Raw genomic sequence first — 19,357 nt, forward strand, 5'->3', positions numbered from 1 at the left:
TATACAAAAATAAGGCTTTGAGATTTGGGTTGAGACATTTAGACAGACTCGGATGAGGCTGAGAGCTTTGACATCCTAATATCCCTTGACATATGTTGAACATTGAAAAAATAAAAACTATCCTTTCCCCTTCTAAGAGACCATAATTTTCCTGCATTAAAATAAACAACTTTTAGTTACTCTCCCTAGTGTACTTGCCCCAAAAGGAAATCTATTTTATTACTATCCCTCATTCATACTGAGGTCTAGATGCCAGCATCATTCAAAAGTGGGGCTTCCCTGGTGGCTCAATGGTAAAGATTTCATCCTTCTGCCAATGTGGGTTTAATCCCTGGATTGGGAAGATCGCTTGGAGAAGAAAATGACAACTCACCCCAGTATCCTTGCCCAGGAAATCCCATGGACAGAGGAGCCTAGTGGGCTACAATCCATAGGGTTGCAAAAAAGAGTCAGACAAGACAATGACTAAATAACAACATCACTCAAAAGTAGAATTGGAACTTCTTGGGAGATCAGATATGTCAAAGAAGTTGTAGGGTGTTGATTATTTACATTAGAAAAATTCTAAAGACAAAAATGATGATAGACTGTAACAGAAATCAATCAGTAAATATAAAGCATAAGATTGGATCAGACCAAATTTAATGATATGTATTTACTACCAAAGGGATTAAGGATGTAATGTGTTCAGAGTCCAGTTAACAATTGGCTAGACTGGCTACTTAAGTCTGGACTTAACAGATCTGTTTCTGTGACTTTTTCCCCACTTTTGTTATTATAACAAACATAATGGCCTGCCTCAGGGAACCCTGGCCCCCTCTGCCTGAAACTGAAAATGAAAGTTGCTCAGTCATGTCCGACTCTTTGCGATCCCAGGGACTATAAGGTCCATGGAATTCTCCAGGCTAGAATACTGGAGTGGGTAGCCTTTCCCTTCTCTGGGGGATCTTCCTGACCCAGGGATCGAACCCAGGTCTCCAGCATTGCAGGCGAATACTTTACCAGCTGAGCCACAACAGAAGCCTAAAAGTGTCTTTGTTTAGCTAACAGGGAGATGACCTGACTCTGCCTGCCTGTGAAGGACTGTGGTGTTCTTGATTTCCTCTTGTGGGAAATGGCACTGCTCCTCTGCTGCTTGCTGGCATGGCTCAGAAATTCACATTTTGTTGGGGCTGGGATTGCAGATAGTTGTGGCATCCTTGTTTAGCGATATGGCAGGAGATATTCTATTTCACACCACCTGTGAAATGGCTGTGAGGAAGTGAAACTAGCATATCCCCCTGTCTGAGGCTTGCTATTCTAGAAGAAATTTGGAAGAATTAAATGGCATTTTAACTTTGTTTCCTCACCCCCACCCCCATCTCTGATCCATAAAACAACCCGACATCCAGTTCCTGATGAAGTTAGTTTGACACATTAGTCTGCCATGTTCTTGGTCAGCTAGCTTTCTGAATAAAGTTGTATTCCTTGCTTGAACACCTTGCCTCCCAGATTTATTGGCCTATTGTGCAGCGAGCAGAGTGAGCTTGGACTCAGTAACATATTTACAGAATTTGACTTGCATTCTAACAAGATCCCCAAGAGATTTATATGCATATTAAAATTTAAGAACCACTGACTTTAAGTCAATGAGACTCCCTAGTCATTTGATAGAGGAAGGAGTTCTAAGAATCAGGATTCATGAGTGTTAGAGTAGGTTCACTGTACTTGTTCAGATACCCTCTAAATATACCGTGCAGGGGTGTTCATGGACACTCTCTTCATTAAAACATTATGAAGTGTATGATGAGAAAGCCAGCATGCTTGAAATGTATTGAAAAATCTTTGTTATAATTTAGGTATTGCCATTCATTAGGCAGAGGACTGCAGTGGAAATATTGCCATAGATGGTCTAAAAATATAATTACTAATTAGGTTTCAGATTGATTAGTACTTTCAATATTTATTTCTTTCTCCTTTATCCCTTTACTCCTTCTGCTACTTTATATAATGAATGATATTAATAGAGAGTGCTGTAATTTAGATTTTAATAGTGAATGTGACTAAATGGCTGCTTTCATTCTACAACAGTAGAGTCAAATAATTAGGACAGAGACTTGTATGATAAACACAAATATTGGCTATCTCTAGAGAAAATGAAAAAGTTGGCTTAAAGCTCAACATTCAGAAAACTAAGATCATGGCATCCGTTCCCTTCACTTCATGGCAAATAGGTGGAGAAACTGAAAACAGTGGCAGACTTTATTTTGGGGGGCCCCAAAATCACTGCAGATGGTGACTGCAGCCATGAAATTTAAAGATGCTTGCTCCTTGGAAGAAAAGTTATGACCAAACTAGACAGCATGTTAAAAAGCAGAGACATTACTTTGGCAACAAAGGTCCATCTAGTCAAGGCTATGGTTTTTCCAGTGGTCATGTATGGATGTGAGAGTTGGACTATAAAGAAAGCTGAGCACTGAAGAATTGATGCTTTTGAACTGTGGTGTTAGACAAGGCTCTTGAGAGTCCATTGGACTGCAAGGAGATCCAATCAGTCCATCCTAAAGGAAATCAGTCCTGAATGTTCATTGGAAGTGTTAGGTAGTTAGAATAGGAAAACAGTAGTCCAAAATGGTGGTGGCTAAAAGACAATGAAGGAAAAAGCCCGTGAAAATAGAATAAAGCAAGGTCAAAGGAAGGTCCAAGGACCGGAGTGAGAACCTCAGTTAGAAAAACCAGCACTCCTGGCTAGCCCAATTTACATAGGACAGGCCAGCGGGGAGGAAAAAACATAAAAATAGAAGCCAAAGGGCCAAGTCTCTCTCTCCCACGCATGCACGCTCTCTGTCTCTGTCTTCTCTTCATGTCTTTGGGTGGGCATTCCCTCATGTCTCAAGGATGTGTTTTCCTGCTATTTTCTAAATAAAACTGAGCTGTAACACGGAGCTGTAAGACTGATCTGTCTAAGAGCTCTAACATGGTCTGTCCAAGAACTGTGATGTCCTGAGGGCTTTAATGTCTGTTGCTTCGAATCATTGTTGTGACGAGAGAACCAAGGAGAATACACTCGCCTGACAGAAGGACTAATGTTGAAGCTGAAACTCCAATACTTTGGCCACCTGATGCGAAGAACTGACTCACTGGAAAAGACCCTGATGCTGGGAAAGATTGAAGGCAGGAGGAGAAGGGGATGACAGAGGATGAGATGGTTGGATGGCATCACCGACTCAATGGGCATGAGTTTGGGTAGGCTTCAGGAGTTGGTGGTGGACAGGGAGGCCTGGCGTGCTACAGTCTATGGGGTCGCAAAGAGTCAGAAGCAACTGAACTGAATCCAAGCACTGAGCGACTGAACTGAATCCAAGCAAACCATATGATTAGAAATTTAATGATAAAAGATTTGCCTGTGCTATTGTAACAGACAAGAGTAAAACCTAACTCCAAGTTGGAGCTGCCTTTTCTACTTTATCCTTTGCTTTTGTTATTATAAGTCTGAGATACTGAACAACAACACAACAACAATGGTTGTAAGTATACATAAAGAACTGCTTCTGAGAACCTGCCCCTCTGCCTGAATGTAAACTAAAGTGCCTTGTTCAGCTCACAGATGAATGGCTGCCCACCTGTGAATGGCTACAGAAAGGAAGAAATGAAAGCATCATCTCTCTGATGCAGGCCAAACCCACCCAGAGCCTGAAAAAGTGGTTTTGGAGGACAATAGTACACCATCTTATTGGTCTTCCAGCTTTCCAAATAAAGTCACTATTCCTCGCTTTGACACCCTGTCTCCTGATTTATTGGCCTGTTATGCAGAGAGCAAATCAAGCTTGGACTAGGTAGCACTAACTAATCCCTGACGGCTCAGAAGGGAAATAATCTACCTGCAATGCGAGAGACACAGGAGACCCTGGTTCAGTCCCTGGCTTGGGAAGATCCACTGGAGAAGGAAATGGCAGCCCACTTCAGTATTCTTGCCTGAAAAGTCCCACGGACAGAGAACCCAAACAGGCTATGTCCATGGGGTCACAAAAGAGATGAACTTAGAAACTAAACCACCACCACCAAAAACCTTATAAGTGACTTTTCAGTTCCCTTAGCCCTGATCACAATTCTGGGAACAGTCCCTTCATTATACTTGTTTCAAATACAATTTTAAATGTTGTATTCATTTCCTTTTGGCAACACAAATGGATTCATAATGCTATCAGTTATTCACTGTACAGTAATTTTACTGCTTTGATATATCAATATATGAATAGGCTTATTTCTTAAAATTCTTTCCACTTCACTGATCAATTTATTTTTTAAAATTTTTACCTGTAAAGTACTAACTTAGGTGTTTCAAATTTATAAACAAGTAGTAAGACACTAAGAGGGTAGTGCTTGGGAGATATTGACCTTTGCATGGAGGAGAATTTTTATCACTGATATGGTTTAGAATTGCCAATCATGTTGTTAACATAAAAAAAAATTCAGTTTGTTACATATCATGAACATTTTATTGTCTGCAATGAGTACAATCAATCACCCCCTAAAGATGTGCACAACACAATGATTAAGTATGAAAGAGTAGGACAACTTGCCCGCCTTTTTCTTCTTCAGAAGGATTTTCCTACTCTCACCATTTTAATTCCTTTTGAAAATAAATTTTAGGGCCAATTTATCATTATTTGGTTTTGATTTAAATTACATTGGATTTATTGGGTTGGTTTTTTGTTAAGTTTTATATTTTTATATTATCAGGTCTTAAATGAAGATGAGCTGTCTTGAGGTTAATTTTTCAATAAAATTTATAATTTCCCATTATCTTGAATATATCTTTTAGGTTTCTTTCCAGTACATAAAGGTCATTATGGTCGTAACAATGTAGTCTTTTTTAAAAAGTTATATACTCTGTTTTTGATGCTATATAACTATTAAACACATTTTTTTTTTTTTTTTTTTGCCTACTGAGCTTAGGTACAGACAATTTGTTAAACTTCCATTATTTCTAATAATACATATGTAAATTTTCTAAGAGACCTTCCATGTGGAAAATTGTCACTTTTTAATAAAGGTTTTTCTGTTTTTCCTTTCAATCCTTATGCCTTTATTTGTTCTTTTCCTTCTTGCTAATTTCCTTGGTCAGAGGAGCAGATGATGATGAATGAAAGTGGTGATAATAGGCATTCTTGTTTTTGTTTTTCTTGATTTTAAAGGGAATGCTGCTAATGATTCCCCCTTAACAACATGCTCTGCTGTAGGTTTTTTGTAAAACTATTGCCAAGTTTAGGAATTTCTCTTTAAGGTGTTTCTAGAGTAACACCAAAATCTTGAATAAGCTTTAAATTTTATCAAAAACTTTGCATATGTATAAACACCAATTTTACATTTTCTAGTGACAACCTCCCCCCCATGTTTTAGGATAAACATATTTTGGCCTTGGTATGTTATACTTTATTTAAAGTAGTTTTGTTTGCTTCTTTAATTCCTAACAATCTACATTTATGAGTGAGTGAGATTGGCTTGCTTAAACTATTATTGCACAGTTATGGTATCAGAGATCTACTGTCCTCTTAGAAAAAGTGAGAGCAGGCTTTCTTATCTCTCCTTGCTATTCTTTGGAACTCTGCATTCAAGTGGTTATATCTTTCAGTTTCTCCTTTGTCTTTAGCATCTCTTCTTTCCTCAGCTATTTGTAAGGCCTCCTCAGACAACCATTTTGCCTTTTTGCATTTCTTTTTCTTAGGGATGGTCTTGATCATTGCCTCCTGTACAGTGTCACAAACTTCCACCCACAGTTCTTCAGAGACTCTGTCTATAAGATCTAATCCCTTGAATCTATTTGTCACATCCTCTCTATAATCGTAAGGGATTTGATTTAGGTCATCCCTGCATGGTCTAGTGTTTTTCCCTACTTTCTTCAACTTAAGTCTGAATTTGGCAATAAGGAGTTCATGATCTGAGCCACAGTCAGATCCTGCTGTTGTCTGTGCTGACTGTATAGAGCTTCTCCATATTTGGCTGCAAAGAATATAATCAATCTGATTTCAGTATTGACCATCTGATGATGTCCATGTGTAGAGTCCTCTCTTGTGTTGTTGGAAGAGGGTATTTGCTATGACCAGTGTGTTCTCTTGGCCAAATTCTGTTAGCCTTTGCTTCACTTTGTACTCCAAACCCAAATTTGCCTGTTACTCCAGGTATCTCTTGACTTCCTACTTTTGCATCCCAGTCCCCTATAATGAAAAGGACATCTTTTTGGGTGTTAGTTCTAGAAGGTCTTGTAGGTCTTCATAGAGCCATTCAACATCAGCTTCTTCAGCATTACTGCTTGGGGCATAGACTTGGATTACTGTAATATTGAATGTTTTGCCCTGGAATTGAACAGAGATCATGTGCAGGAATAGAAATCAATCACTGTAGCCTCTAATTTGTGCTATAATGCATTTTTATCTTCATAATATTCATTTGTTTTCTCCCTCTGTGTGTCTGTCTCCATCTCTGTCTCTGCCTCTCTCTTTTTCTCTCCATGCCCTGGCTCTCTCTCTTTCCTTGTTTTAAGGAAACAATAAAGCTTGTTTTATTATGCTTTTCAAATTTGGATTCATTGATTCTTTTATTATGTAATCTCATTTCTTTGTAATTATATTTATTTTTCTAAAATTTTCCTTCTGTTTGCTTCTTATTTGTAACTTCTGAGTTGGATGCAACTCATTTATTTTAATTGTTTTGATTTTATTGTTGTCATTTATTTTCTAATTCAAGCATTTAAGGTATTAATTACTTTTGTATATCAACTTTACTTCATTCCACATGATTCAGTAACATTATAATTGTTCTACTTTTTTTGCGTTTTTAAAATTTGTGTCATGATTTCTTTTTTTACTCTTGAGATATTTATAAATTACTTTAAATTCTTTTCCTGATGGTGCACAGGAATATATTGTTTTGTGCACTTCATTTCATTGCACTTCATGGATATTGCATTTTTAAAAAATAAGTTGAATGTTTGTGTCAATCCTGAATCATACCAGTCTACTGGTACCATTTTCTGAACAACATTTGCTCACTTCATTCCTCTATGCCACATTTTGGTAAATCCTGAAATATCTCAAACATTGTTTTTGTATTGGTTATGGTGTTCTGTGTTCAGTGAGGCTTGATGTTACTACTGTAATTTGAGCAGGAATCCACAATGTTGTTGTTCACCCATTAAATTGTGTCTTATTCTTTGCAACCCTATGAACTACAACACACCAGGAGATAGTAAACTCCACTATCTCCTGGAGTTTACTCAAATTCATGTCCATTGAGTCGAGGACGCATGCTATCTAACCATCTCATTCTCTGCCACCCCCTTCTCCTTTTGCCTTCAATCTTTCCCAGTATCAGGGTCCTTTCCAATGACTCTTTTCCAATGAGTCAACTCTTCGCATGAGGTGGCCAAAGTACTGGAGTTTCAGCTTTAGCATCATTCCTTCCAAAGTAATCCCAGGGCTGATCTCCTTCAGAATGGACTGGTTGGATCTCCTTGCAGTCCAAGGGACTCTCAAGAGTCTTCTCCAACACCACAGTTCAAAACCATTAATTCTTTGGTGCTCAGCTTTCTTCACAGTCCAACTCTCACATCCATACATGACTACAGGAAAAACCATAGGCTTGACTAGACGGACCTTTGATGGCAAAGTAATGTCTCTGCTTTTGAATATGCTATCTAGGTTGGTCATAACTTTCCTTCCAAGGACTACGCGTCTTTTAATTTCATGGCTGCGATCACCATCTGCAGTGATTTTAGAGCCCCAAAAAATAAAGTCTGACACTGTTTACACTGTTTCCCCATCTATTTCCCATGAAGTGATGGGACCGGATGCCATGATCTTCGTTTTCTGAATGTTGAGCTTTAAGCCAACTTTTTCACTCTCCTTTTTCACTTTCATCAAGAGGCTTTTGAGTTCCTCTTCACTTTCTGCCATAAGGGTGGTGTCATCTGCATGCATATCTGAGGTTATTGATATTTCTCCTGGCAATCTTGATTCCAGCTTGTGCTTCTTCCAGCCCAGCATTTCTCACAATGTACTCTGCATATAAGTTAAATAAACAGGGTGACAATATACAGCCTTGACATACTCCTTTTCCTATTTGGAACCAGTCTGTTGTTCCATGTCCAGTTCTAACTGTTGCTTCCTGACCTGCATACAGATTTCTCAAGAGGCAGATCAGGTGGTCTGGTATTCCCATCTCTTGAAGAATTTTCCACAGTTTATTGTGATCCACACAGTCAAAGGGTTTGGCATAGTCAATAAAGCAGAAACAGATGTTTTTATGGAACTCTCTTGCTTTTTCCATGATCCAGCAGATGTTGGCAATTTGGTCTCTGGTTCCTCTGCCTTTTCTAAAATCAGCTTGAACAACTCGAAGTTCACGGTTCGTGTATTGCTGAAGCCTGGCTTGGAGAATTTTGAGCATTACTTTACTAGCATGTGAGATGAGTGTGGAGAAGGCAATGGCACCCCACTTCAGTACTCTGCCTGGAAAATCCCATGGATGGAGGAGCCTGGAAGGCTGCAGTCCATGGGGTCGCTGAGGGTCGGACATGACTGAGTGACTTCACTTTCACTTTTCACTTTCATGCATTGGAGAAGGAAATGGCAACCCACTCCAGTGTTATTGCCTGGAGAATCCCAGAGAAGGGGGAGCCTGATGGGCTGCCTTCTATGGGGTCGCACAGAGTCGGACAAGACTGAAGTGACTTTGCAGCAGCAGCAGCAGCAGCAGAGATGAGTGCAATTGTGTGGTAGTTTGAACAGTCTTTGGCATTGCCTTTCTTTGGGATTGGAATAAAAACTGACCTTTCCAGTCCTGTGGCCACTGCTCAGTTTTCCAAATTTGCTGGCATATTGAGTGCAGCACTTTCACAGCATCATCTTTCAGGATTTGAAGTAGCTCAACTGGAATTCCATCACCTCCACTAGCTTTGTTCGTAGTGATGCTTTCTAAGGCCTACTTGACTTCACATTCCAGGATGTCTGGCTCTAGGTCAGTGATCACATCATCATGATAATCTGCATTGTGAAGATCTTTAGATCTTTTTTGTACAGTTCTTCTTTGTATTCTTGCCACCTCTTCTTAATATCTTCTGCTTCTGTTAGGTCCATACCATTTCTGTCTTTTTTGAGCCCATCTTTGCATGAAATGTTCCTTTGGTATCTCTGATTTTCTTGAAGAGGTCCCTAGTCTTTCCCATTCTGTTGTTTTCCTCTATTTCTTTGCATTGATTGCTGAAGAAGGCTTTCTTATCTTTTCTTGTTATTCTTTGGAACTCTGCATTCAGATGCTTATATCTTTCCTTTTCTCCTTTTCTTTTCATTTCTCTTCTTTTCACAGCTATTTGCAATCCTTCCAGACAGCCATTTTGCCCTTTTGCATTTCTTTTCTATGGGGATGGTCTTGATCCCTATCTCCTGTATAATGTCATGAACCTCAGTCCATAGTTCATCAGGCACTCTATCTATTAGATCTAGTCCCTTAAATCTATTTCTCACTTCCATAATCATATAATCATAAGGGATTTGATTTAGGTCTTACGTGAATGATCTAGTGGTTTTCCCTACTTTCTTCAATTTAAGTCTGAATTTTGCAATAAGGAGTTCATGGTCTGAGCCACAGTCAGCTCCTGGTCTTGTTTTTGCTGACTGTATAGAGCTTCTCCATCTTTGGCTGCAAAGAATAAAATCAATCTGATTTCGGTGTTGACCATCTGGTGATGTCCATGTGTAGAGTCTTCTCTTGTGTTGTTGGAAGAGGGTGTTTGCTATGACCAGTACATTTTCTTGGAAAAACTCTATTAGTCTTTGCCCTGTTTCATTCCTTTTTTCAAGGTCACATTTGCCTGTTACTCCAGGTGTTTCCTGACTTCCTACTTTTGCATTCCATTCCCTTATAATGAAAAGGACATCTATTTTCGGTGTTTGTTCTAAAAGGTCTTGTAGGTCTTCATAGAACTGTTCAACTTCAGCTTCTTCAGCATTACTGGTTGGGGCATAGACTTGGATTACTCTGATACTGAATGGTTTGCCTTGGAAACGGAGATCATTCTGTCGTTTTTGAGATTGCATCCAAGTACTGCATTTTGGACTCTTTTGTTGACCATGATGGCTACCCCATTTTTTCTGAGGGATTCCTGCCTGCCATAGTAGATATAATGGTCATCTGAGTTAAATTCACCCATTCCAGTCCATTTTAGTTTGCTGATTCCTACCAACAGTCAATTTCTTCATCTAATTCATTGAGAAATTAGATAAAAATTATTTTAAGTTCATTGACCATCATCTCTTCTTTGGCAAAATTTCTGTTTTCCCTTGCCCCTGTTATTTTTTATCTGTCCTTTAATCTTAACCATTCTTCCTTAATGAGACTGAGCTTTCTAGCTATGTTCACACTTGAGTCTTCTTACAACTTAACGTGAGTATTTCCTCATCAAATGCCCTTCTGTAATTTCAGTTTAAGTTTCTTTCTCTACTGATTCCTTTACCTGGGTCTAAAAATGTGCTCATCAGTCTTAGAAATAGTGTGCCAGAAATTCCTTTCCTTGTGATAAACTCAGTTTTAATATATTGAGATATAAAATAAAGGAATGAAGAGTAGGAAGTATAATTTTCAAAGCATTCTTATTAAAAGAAGAAAAACAAAGAAGGAAATCATATTCAAAGGTAGAAATATTGTATGTTAATAAACTAACTAGAAATCGTCTTACTGACATTTATCAAGAGACATAAATCAAAAGAAAATTCAGTTTTTAAAAAAATTTTATTTATGGCACTATTAATATGTTACTATAGCCAAAGAGATGTTTAATCTATTCCTCACTCAGCATTTCAGAATGCATTTTGTACTATTCATTTTATAAAGTCTTTTTATTAGAGCTGTATCAGAGTATATTATAAAAGATTAGAATATAATTTCTTTTGGCACTCTATTTATGTTTACTACTGACTTCAAAGGACATTTAGGATGTAGAAGAGTTATTTTTCAAGGAGTATAAATGAAAAATAATCCTGTCAGCAATTCTCATAGACAAGTGATGAATAGGCAGTTTTAGCAAAGACATAGTCTCCTTTTAACCAGAAATGATTTGTGTGTTTTCTTGAAGATCTCTATTTGCAGCAATGTTAACATTGACATCAGTAGCTGGAAATGACAGCAGGAGACAAATGCTTCTCAGGTGCAAATCTTGACAAGGGAGAGCTTTAGCCTTTGGGAAAATGTCAGGAGGACCATGAGTCATCATACCCAAAAGAGTCAAAAACCAAAACTTTTGCTTAAAGGGCATGATTCTAAAATGATCCCTGTAGAATTCAAAGAATGGCAGCTAATTACTGTTACAATGGTACAACTAATATCTAGATAAGTCAAGGAGAGTAATTAGGTGAAAATCCCTAGGGCATAGAAAAATGTTGGTGAACACTGCAAGTAGTCATAGTCACATGCAAAACTGGGTATGTTTTTGCTATTAAACTATTTATTTTTGTTGTCTATAGCACAGCTTTGTTCACTAAAGTAAATAAGTAAATGAATGAATGAATAAAATAAAAATCTATTAGTATTTATATTACAGCCAACAAAATATGTAAAATATGGAAGGATATGGGGAATATGCATTTATATATCAAAGAATTAAAGCCAAGTAATTCTCTACTTCCAGAAATATATGTTTTGCAATCCTAGAACAGCATTTAAAATCTGTGTCACATGAACTCTGAGAATCCCAGCTCATGTTCTAAACAACTAAGAAGGTCTCAAAAGGTCACAATTTCTTCTGAATTACTTATTAGTAATATTCATGTATTTAATAATACAATTGAATATAATGTGACTATTAATTATAATAAAGGATAAAAATTTTAATAATAGAGCTATAGTACTGGCAAAATTTGCATTCTAAATGGGATGTCTCAGTGCATCATTTTTAATTTACAAGATACTTTTGCATTCTATACCCTTATGTAAGGTCACAGTAGGGCCAATAAATAGCTTATATTTATTGCTAAACAAATTTAGTTTAGACTTATTTCTAGAAACAATAAAAAATCTTATTATATTTTAATATACTTTAATTTAATCACTTGTCTATTTGTATATCTTGAGCTTTTGAAAGTCCTTTAGCAGTGTAGAAAATAAATATCAGGAAAGAAGTGACAAAGGTACAAGGAATACTTTAGTTATATGTATTTGATAAAATAAGATGTTTCTGCATTATAAAAGGAGTAAATATGGCTGGTTTAAATTCAAGACATTAATCCCTCAGTAAACAGTTACTGAATTTATTGTGTGAATGAAGATCTAATAATACAAAAGTGGACAATTTAGCCTAGTAAGGAAGCAAAACATGTAAACAAATAATGAATGTAAAGTGTGGGAAAATACAGAATGAGGGTAAACATTAAATGCAGCTTCATAAAGATGAATCAACTGTTGAAATAAATTGAGAAATATTTTTCAGTAAGGGTAGAATTTTAACTGTCTGGAAGGATGAGCAAGAATTTGTCCATAGAGAGATGAGAACTTTTCTGATAAAGGGAGTAGTACTGTGAATTATTACTGTGAATAATTTCAAATGATGAAGTTCAGTGCAAAATCAGGGAAAGAGGAATTGTTCTGTGAGAGGACAACTTTATGGTCAAAGTGAATGAAACAAATGAGGCCAGGAAACTGTATGTCTTTAAAAGAACAAATTGCAAAGTGCTTTATCTATGATGTCAAGTTCTGGGCACATTGACTTTTAGATGGTTCACAATATCTAGAGAAAATAAGTCTCTAACATTTGGCATTTCTTATGATTTTCAGTGTGGAGAGGATTTTTTGTCAATCAAAAATGTATTTAAGGTTCAATAAGTAGCAGTAAGGCTTCCCTAGTGGCTCAGATGGTAAAGAATCTGCCTGTAATGCAGGAGGCCCAGATTTGACCTGGGTTGGGAAGATTCCCTGGAGAAGGAAATGGCAACCCACTCCAGTATTCTTGCCTTGAGAATCCTATGGACAGACCAGTCCATGGGGTTGCAAAGGGTCAAACATGGCTAAGCGACTAACACACACACACACACACACACACACACACAAATAGGAGTCAGAGAACTAGATGATGTAGGAAAGATATAGGTAAAGCAAAAGTCTTCTATGTTTTAGAGTAACTCATATACAGTGTTTCAGGAGAAATTACATTTTTAGTCTGACACGTGAAGACCTTGGAAGTTTTCATTTCCATCCTGACAATAAAAAATGAATGCTGGAGAACTGAAAAAAAAAAAAAAATGACTACTTTTCCTGGCCTCATAAGAAAACAGTTCACGGGGAAAACCACCACCTTGAAATCTAGAGAGACAGATGAATCCAGAGGGTTGCAACTTGAACTTAGATCAGAAGCTACTAGAGCCACAAACTGATAGGAATATTTAAACATAGTTTTGAAGACTGAGTGTGAACTAGCGTGAACATGAATCTAGCATCATCATGATACCAAAACCATACAAAGATATCACAAAAATGGAAAATCATAGGTCAGTATCAACTGATGAACACAGATGCGAAAATCCTTAACAAAATACTAGCAAACTGAACCCAATAATATATTGAAAAGATCATACACTATGATTAAATAGGATTTATCCCAATATCCATGAGTCAATAAAAATGATATTCCACATTAAAAAATTGAAAAAAACCCATATGATAATCTCAATAGATGCTAAAAAATACTTTTGATAAAATTCAACAGCTATCTATGATAAAAACCTTCTATAAGGGGGATGTAGAAGGAACATTCCTCAGTATAATAAAGATCATATGTGACTAATCAACACCTAATACACTCAACAGTGAAAAGATTAACATTTTCAGATGATATGATATGATGCATAGAGAATCCTAAAAGCACCACAAGAAAACTACTACAGCTCATCAGCCAATTTAGTAAAGTTGCAGGATACAATCTGTTTCATCTCTATACACCTTAGTTTATATTCCAGAACTAACAACAAAGTAACTGAAAAAGAAATTAAGGGAAAAAAATCCCACTTACAATTGCATCAAAAAGAATAAAGTACCTAGAGATAGACCTACCTAATGAGGCAAAATACCTGTACTCGGAAAACTATAGGATGCTAATGAAAGAGATTGAAAGCGATAAAGATAGACGGAAAGATATATTGTGTTCTTGGACTGGAAAAAATATTGTTAAAATGAACATACTATCCATGGCGAGCTGAAGATTCTATATCATCCCTAAGACCAATGCCAAGGACATTTTTGGCAAAGCTTGAACAAATTAAAAAAACAAACAAACAAACAAAAAAACTGTACAGCGAAATGACCCCGAATAGACAAAACAATCTTGAGAAAGAAGAACAAAGCTGGAGGACTCATGCTCCCTGAATTCCGACTGTACTACAAAGCTAGGGTCATCAAAACATTATAGTGCTGGGACAAAAACAGATCCATAGATCAAAGGAACAGGATAAAAAGCCCAGAAACAAGCCCACACTTTTATGGGCAATTAATCTACAGCAAAGGTGGCAAGAATATATAATGGAGAAAAGACAATCTTTTCAATAAGTGCTGCTGGGAAAACTGAAAAGCTATATGTAAAATAATGAGATCAGAACATTCTCTAACACAATGGTCAAAAATAAATTCCAAGTGGGTTAAAGACCTAGATGTAACACCAGAAATCATAAAAAATATAGAGGAAAACATAGGGAGAATACTCTGCCATAAATCACAATATGTGTGTGTGTCCACTAAAGGCACTTCAGTCATGTCTGATTCATCATGACCCTATTTTTTGTAGCCTGCCAGGTTCCTCTGTCCAAGGCATTCTCCAGGCAAGAATATGGGAGTGGGTTGCCATGCCCTCTTCCAGGAATCTTCAAACCCATGTATCCTATATCTCCTGAATTGGCAGGCAGGTTCTTTACCACCAGCATCACCTGGGAAGCCATATATATATATATGGCTTAGTGTATATATATATATATATATATATATATATATATAATTAGATCTGTCTCCTAAAGTAAGCAAAATAAAACCAAAAATAAGGAAATGAGATATAATTAAGTTTAAAAGATTTGCATAGTAAAGGAAATCACTGACAAAGCAAAAAGTCAACCTACTGAATGGGAGAAAATATCTGTAAATGCTATGATGAATAAGGGACTAATATCCAATTTGTATAAGCAGCTTGCATAATTCAACATAAAGAACAAAAAAAATGAAACTCACTTGATTATAAGTGGGCAAAAGATCTGAATTGATATTTTTCCATACAGGAGATGTAGATGGCCAATAGAAACATGAAAAGGTGCCCAATATTGCTAATCATCAGGAGAACACAAATCAAAACCGCAATGAGAAACTGCTTTACGCTGGTCAGAATGGCTATCACAAAAGAACACAGATAATAAATGTTGTGGAGAAAGTAAAGAAAAGAGAATCCTCACACACTGTGAAAATGTAAATTAGTGCAGCCACTGTGGAAAATAGTATGAAGATTTCTAAAAGAACAAAAAATAGAGCCACCATCAGTTCAGTTCAGTTCAGTCGCTCAGTCGTGTCTGACTCTTTGTGACCCCATGAATCACAGCACGCCAGGCCTCCCTGTCCATCACCAACTCACGGAGTCTACTCCATATGACTCAGCAATTCCAATTCTGGCTATATATACAAAGAAATCAAAAGCTCTTATTTGAAAAGACACAGGCACCCTAATGTTTATAGCAGTGTTACTTAACAATTGACAAAATACGGAAGCAACCTGAGTGTCTACCAACAGATGAATGGATGAAGAAGATGTAGTATATATGTATAATGGAATACCACTCAGCCATAAAAAATAACAAAAATTTTGCCAATGGCAGCAAACATGGATGGACTTGGAAGGCATTATGCTAAGTGACATAAGACAGAGAAAGACAAATACTCTGTAATATTACTTATATGTGTAATCTAAAAAATATAACAAACTAGTGAACATAACAAAATATAGAGTCTCTTAGATATAGCAAACAAACTTTGGTTACCACTTTAAGAAGGGGCAATATAGGACTGGAGAAGTGGGAGTTACAAACTACTTTGTATGAGACAGGGTTAAGGATGCAGTGTACAACACAGGGAATCTAGCCAATATTTTGTAATAACTGTGTTATAAGTGGGTTTAAAAGTTTTATACAGTTTTTTAAATCGCATTAAAAATTAAAAAAAAAAAATACAAAGTCCCATTGCCTTCGTTTCTATTACCCAATCTATCACTTTGACTTTCAAGGGAAAAAAAAAAAAAAATACAAGGTACAAGAAAAAAAAAAAATGAAGAGACAAGTGACAAAAGCAAGCATCAGAATCAGATGTAGCATTTGCTTAGGTGGAATGCCTGTAGGAAAACAAAAAGACAATAGAGCAGAAGAAACGTTTAAGTCCTAGTGGATGAAAAAATATCCAAAAGTAATAAGAGGTCCCATAACAAGATCAGAAAGTTCACATAATACCAAACAGGATAAATGCCAAAAAACCCAGTAAGAATATTATATTCAAACAGCAGAAAATCAAAGAAAAGAAATGATCTTGAAAGAAGTCAGAAGAAATAAAACATGTTAACTACAAGGAAACAAGGAGAAGGATTGAAGATAACTTTTAAATAAAAATTCATAGAAGTTAGAAGAAACTTGATTGAAATATTTAAATATTGAAAGAATTCTATATGCAATGAAATTATCTTTCAAAAGTGTGGAAAAATAGTTTTTCCACACAAACAATGAAATAATTAATAGTAGATTTACCACACATGTTGCATTAAAAGTAGTTTTTCAGGGAAGAGAAAAATAATACACATGAGAAACTAAGAATTAAGTAAAGAAAGAAAGATCATTGGGGAAAAATGAAGCTAACATATTTTATTTTTTTACACTTAATTGATCTAAAGGATAACTGATTAAAGTAGTAATAGTGATAACATATTGTGGATAAATGAAATAAATGGTAGCAATGACAAAAAGGATGGAAAAAAAAAGTGAAAATACACTGCCTCAAGTAACCTTTACTATACATGAGACAGTACAGTAATATTTGAAGATTTACATGGATTAGGTAAAAAATATAGATTGCAATCTCTAGGGAATATATTATACATGAATTAAAAACAGAAGTATTATTTATGTGCCAAAACAGAAAATAATATGAATTCACAGGACGTGCCCAATTCCAAGATCATAGAAAAAAGGGCAAGACAAGTAACACATACAAAAACAGAAAATAGTTGCAAACATGATTGATGTTAACCCAACTACATTGCTATTCAGTATACATTGATTTGATATAAATGTCAGTTAAAGAACCGACAATATCAGGAATAAAAAAATGTCCAACAATATATTGTTTACAAGATGCCAACTATAAAAAAAAGACTCAGATATGTTAAGAAAAAAATTTTGACTTCCCAGCCCAGGTGACACAGTGGTAAAGAACCTGCTTACAATGGAGGAGACCACCTGCAATACAGGAGACTAGGTTTAGTCCCTGGGTCAGGAAGATCCCCTGGAGTAGGAAACAGCAACCCACTACAGTATTCTTGCCTGGAAAATTCCATGGACAAAGGAGCCTGGTGGGCTACAGTCCATGGAGTCACAAAGAGTTGGACATGACTGAGCACACACATACGTGCACAAACCTACCACATGTTAAAATTAAAGGGATATTTAATTACACCTGAATAATTCATTAAAACAATAAAAAACAAATATTTTATCATGAGCATTAATCAGAGTACACCTAGAGTATATATTCATATTCACACCCAAACTAGACTTCAAGAAACAGAAAATAATTACAGATAAAGAAAGCACAATACAAAGAAAAGAGGTCAAATTTCAGATACCATCTTTTAGCGGTCATATAGCTACAAATGAATCATCAAACTACATTTAAAAGACAAAAATAAAGACAAAATTTATAGAACATCAAGGTGGAATAGACAAATAACTATGAGCCTTCAATGATCTTCCTTCGGAAACTGATAGATTCAGCAGGCAGAAAATCAGTAAGGATAAAGTCAACCTAATAAGCAGTATGAATTAACTTGATTGAATTGATCTTTATAGAATATTTTGTCAAGCAAATGTATAGTACATATTCTTCTTAAGTTCATGTGGAACATTCACTAAATAGATGGCTTTCTGGACTATAAAATATGAATTAACAAATTGAAAATAATATAAATCGTATAAGGTGTATTGTCTTAAAAGTGGAGTTAAACTTGAAATGAATTACAGAAAAACAAATGAAAAATTACCAGACACCTGGAGGTTAAATAGCACACTTCTAAATAGCATATGGGTCAAAGAATAAGTCTCAGAATATATTTGAAAAAAATATTTTGAACTAAGCAAACATTAAAGTCAACATCAATATTTGAGAAAAATAATGAAAACAGTGCTTAGAAATTTATAACATTAAATGCAGTTATGAGTAAAGAAGACAGATCTAAAACAACAATCTAAGATTCCATTTTAAAAACTAGAAAAATGGAAAAACAATTCGAACAGAGGTCAATGAAATTGAAAACAAAAAAGCAACAGGAAAATATCTGCAAACCCCAAAGTTGATTCTTTCAAAGATCAATAAAATTTATAAATCTCTGACTAGGGTAACCAAGAAATGCAAAGTAGAAGACATGAATATATGAAAGTATATAGATAGAAATACTGATATCGGTAAAATGCTTCATAAAATATTATATTACCACACATTTGAAAACTTAGAAATATAAGTTCCTAAAGACAATACTACCAAAACTCACACAAAGAAAAGATAGATAATTTTAAAAGATATTGATTTGATTATTAATAAGTTTCATAAAAAGGGAAGTGCTGGTTCTGGATGGATTCACTGGTGAACTTTACCAAACTTTTAAGGAGAAATGATATCAATTTTCCATAATATTTTCCAAATAATATAAGCGAAGGGAATATATTTATAGTTGGCCTTTGAAATCTTCAGCTTCTGTATCCTAAGATTCAACCAATTGAAGATGATGCACTCTGTTTACGACTCCTAGTTGGTTGAATTTAGACAAAGAATCCACAGATATAAAGGGCTGTCTATGAGACCTAAGCATCTGCAAATTTTAGTGTCTGTAACCAGTCCTGAACACAATCCTCTGTGAATACCTATGGATGACTGTATACCATGACAAATTAGGATTAGAAATCAAAGAAGATCTAAATAAATGAAGAGATAGTCATCATGAAGTGGAATACTCAATATTTTAACATGTCAGTTCTTCCCAATATACTCTAACAAATCTATATAATCCCAGTCGCTATCACAGAAAACTATTATAACAAACTGATTT

This window comes from Bos grunniens, chromosome 7, assembly GCF_055505025.1.
Source record: "Bos grunniens cultivar Pamir isolate PY7600 chromosome 7, Bosgru_T2T1.0, whole genome shotgun sequence".
NCBI lineage: Eukaryota > Metazoa > Chordata > Mammalia > Artiodactyla > Bovidae > Bos > Bos grunniens.